General features: G+C 38.2%; 2 non-coding genes across 2 annotated transcripts; both read left to right on the forward strand.

The window, feature by feature from the left end:
- The first annotated feature begins 737 nt into the window (after window positions 1-737).
- On the forward strand, window positions 738-810 carry Trnak-cuu (transfer RNA lysine (anticodon CUU)). The gene has a single exon. It is a non-coding gene; the product is annotated as a tRNA-Lys (tRNA).
- A 1,143-nt stretch (window positions 811-1,953) lies between these two features.
- On the forward strand, window positions 1,954-2,026 carry Trnak-cuu (transfer RNA lysine (anticodon CUU)). The gene has a single exon. It is a non-coding gene; the product is annotated as a tRNA-Lys (tRNA).
- The last annotated feature ends 1,538 nt before the right edge of the window (window positions 2,027-3,564 follow it).

Genomic DNA, 3,564 nt, shown 5'->3' on the forward strand with positions numbered 1-3,564 from the left:
GGTCGACTTCGGCAGAATTTGAACTCAGAACGTAAAGACGGACGAAATGCCGCGAAGCATTTTGCCTGATGTGCTAACGATACTACCAACTCGCCTCCTTTGCCTGAGAGTAATAATGATGATTATATACGACGGTATACACTGGAGGCGCAATGATCCAGTGGTTAGGGCAGCGGACTCGCGGTTTCGATTCCCAGACTGGGGGTTGTAAGTGCTTATTGAGCGAAAATACCTAAAGCTGCACGTGGCTCCGGCAGGGGATGGTGATGAACCCTGCTGTACTCTTTCACCACAACTTCCTCTCACTCTGTCTTCCTGTTTCTGTTGTACCTGTATTTTCAAAGGGCCAGCCTTGTCACACTCTGTATCACGCTGAATCTCCCGAGAACTACGTTAAGAGTACACGTGTCTGTGGAGTGTTCAGCCACTTGAACATTAATTTCACGAGTAGGTTGTTCCATTGATCGGATCAACTGGAACCCTCGTCGTCGTAACCGACGGAATACCACGACGACGGTATTCCAAAAATAGAAACTGTAGAAGATGAGATCTAGTAATGATAAATTATCGTATTTAGTGTTTTATTATTCAACTTTCTGAGTTCAGATCCGTCGAGATGTACTTAAACTTTTTGTCCATTCCACATCAATGAACAACATGTGTTTATACAATGAAAATGTTATCATTCACTATCATCTTTTCATAAAGACAGTAATTATGTGGGATGGTCGTCACAAGCCCGGCTAGCTCAGTCGGTAGAGCACGAGACTCTTAATCTCGGGGTCGTGGGTTCGAGCCCCACGTTGGGCGTAATAAATTTTTGCGGGTTCTGAATCCTATGGAAAATCTATTCAGATAAACTTGATTTTATATATTCTTTATTTTCTGCTTGTTTCAGTCATCAAACTGACATTTACGACGACAAAACATTCAACGGCGGAAGTTTTAATAAGTTTTAATGAACTTACAGAAAAATAACAAAAAAACAAAATTAAAACACAAAGAACCAAAAAAGAAACTGAACATTAAAAAAACAACCCCCACCCCACAAAACATGTGATTCAGTTCATGTAAGCAATACATATTTTGTAGCGAAATTTCAAAAAACGACAGTTTGCGATGCACTCTGTTAAACAAATAACAATTTTCGTATCTCCTGTGCCACTCCAAACTTGCAGAAGTACGAGTCAACCACAGAACAGTAAGAGCCACAGCGTCGTTTATTACTTCATTTTACCGGTCGATAAAATACATAACAGTTGAATACTGAGGTTGATGTAATCGATTATCCCACTTTCCCAAAATTGCAGGCCTTGTGCCGATAGTGGAAATGATTATTTCCTAAATTTATTAAAGCGGTGAGCTAGCAAAATCGTTAGCACGCCGGATAAAAATGCTTTACGACATTTCTTCTGTCCCTACTTTCGGAGTTCAAATTCTGCCGATGTCGACTTTGCTTTTTATCATTTCAGGATAAATACAATAAGTACCAGTTGAACACTGGGGTCGATGTAATCGACTTACTCCCCCACCACCGAAATTACTGGCCTAGCTTATTTCCAAACTCATTTCTCTTCAAATATTTTTTTATGTATACATATTGTATTTTGTATGTTTTCAGGTTTTTATTTTTATGCATAAAAGTGAACATGCTGCTTTTTCCTGCCCGAAAATCAGTGGAAAAATTTATTTCACATTACGGGATTTCGCGTTACGACGAGACTTTCCGTAGAGGTATTATTACATGCGAAGGGCAATAGATTACTGCATTTAATTTTGTTTTTCTACTTTTTAAGTTCAAATCCGCCAGGGTTCTCTTTATTTTTTTGTTCGTTCAAGGTCAATAACTACTGATCATGTTACAGTTTTAATAAAATTTAATACATAACAGCGATTTTCAGTTTTATTACATTGTCATACAGTTACTAATTATTATTTAATCAGTTTGCAGTTGCCCGGCAAGTTCAGTCGGTAGAGCACGAGACTCTTAATCTCGGGGTCGTGAGTTCGAACCCCACGTTGAGCGAAGGTTTTTTTTTTTTATACAAGTGTCACCTTGGACCGGCCAAAGTGTAGTGAGTGAATTTGGTAGACGGAGCAGGAAAAAGCAAACCCGTCGTGTATATATATGTATATATTTGTGTGTATGTGTTTGTCCCCACCATCGCTTGAGAACCGATGTTGGTGTGTTTACGTCCCCGTAACTTAACGGTTCGGTAAATGACGCCGATAGAATAAGTACCAGGCTTACAAAGAGTAAGTCCAGGGGTCGATTTCTTCGATTAAAAGCGGTGCTCCAGCATGGTCACAGTCAAATTGACTGAAACAAATAAAAGAATTACTATTTTAATAAATCAATATTTATTGATTTATTAATGAATATTGTATTGTTAACAGCTTACAAAAATAAGTTATAAGGCTTCTCTATTCGTTTAATTTACAGGATAATTATAACATTGCTCGCTAGAAAATAAATGCCAGCCCCCTTTTGAGCGAAATGCATATTTTGTTTTTTCGTTGGAAAAGGATTTACTAATTGTGATAATTATTTCATTAACTGGTCATAAAAATATGTAATTGGCTCGTTTTGTGTTCGTTGAATTTACTGTTGTTGTTATTCAGGCAATTCTCAATATTTATAACTTTTCGCTTATATCACAGATTCCATTAGGAACCCCTCAAACGGAGGATTATCACACCTTTCGAGTTAATTAACTCAACGCTGTGGTTCTCTATTCCATGCTGAAAATTATAACCATCAATTTCAGGAATGTGAGAGTAGGTCCTCCACAAGTCACTAAAAATTGTGGTTCCTGGAAGATTCGACTGACGTATGCATTCCTCGAGTCTGTCGCGATTCCGACATAACAACGGTTAAAGACAAATATGCCTGGTTTCACGACACACTCCTTCAAGGACCCACTGTTCAGGTGGCATCCCTCTTCGGACGTATTTATGCCTTGAGAAGATTATTTCCTCTCTCTCAACAATCATCTCAGGACCACCAATCTGAATGGGTTTTCGGACAGGTTCTAAGCACATATTTCACGAACATAGCTCTTGTAATCAACATTCGTGCAATGACAAGCAGACTGCGCCTTGGCTTGCTACTATGAAATCAAGCACCAATTTCAATGTTTTAAACCTATTAACTTTTTATTTAAAAATTTATGGCAAAACTGAACCTCATTTCCGTAATTAGAATACAAAACTAATATCAATAGAGCAAACTTGAAATCAATTGGAGCAAAGTTAAAGAAAGTGAAAAGTGTGAACCAAACAGAAGGATCCACGTTTAGTATTATAAATATGCAGAGGATTATTTTGATTATAAATAACAGAGGCAACAAGTTGCCAAAATCGTTAGCACGGAGGTCAAAATGCTTAGCGGCATATCGTCTGTCTTTACGTTCTGATTTGAAATTCCGCTGAGGTTGACTTTGCCTTTCATCCTTTCGCTGTTGATAAAATGAATAGTAGTCGAATACTGAGGTCAATATAATCGACTAGCTTTCCCCTCCCCTGCCAAAATTTCAGGCCTTGTGCCGATAGTAGAAAGGATTG

Source organism: Octopus bimaculoides, chromosome 3 (assembly GCF_001194135.2).
Source record: "Octopus bimaculoides isolate UCB-OBI-ISO-001 chromosome 3, ASM119413v2, whole genome shotgun sequence".
NCBI classification, from domain to species: Eukaryota; Metazoa; Mollusca; class Cephalopoda; order Octopoda; family Octopodidae; genus Octopus; species Octopus bimaculoides.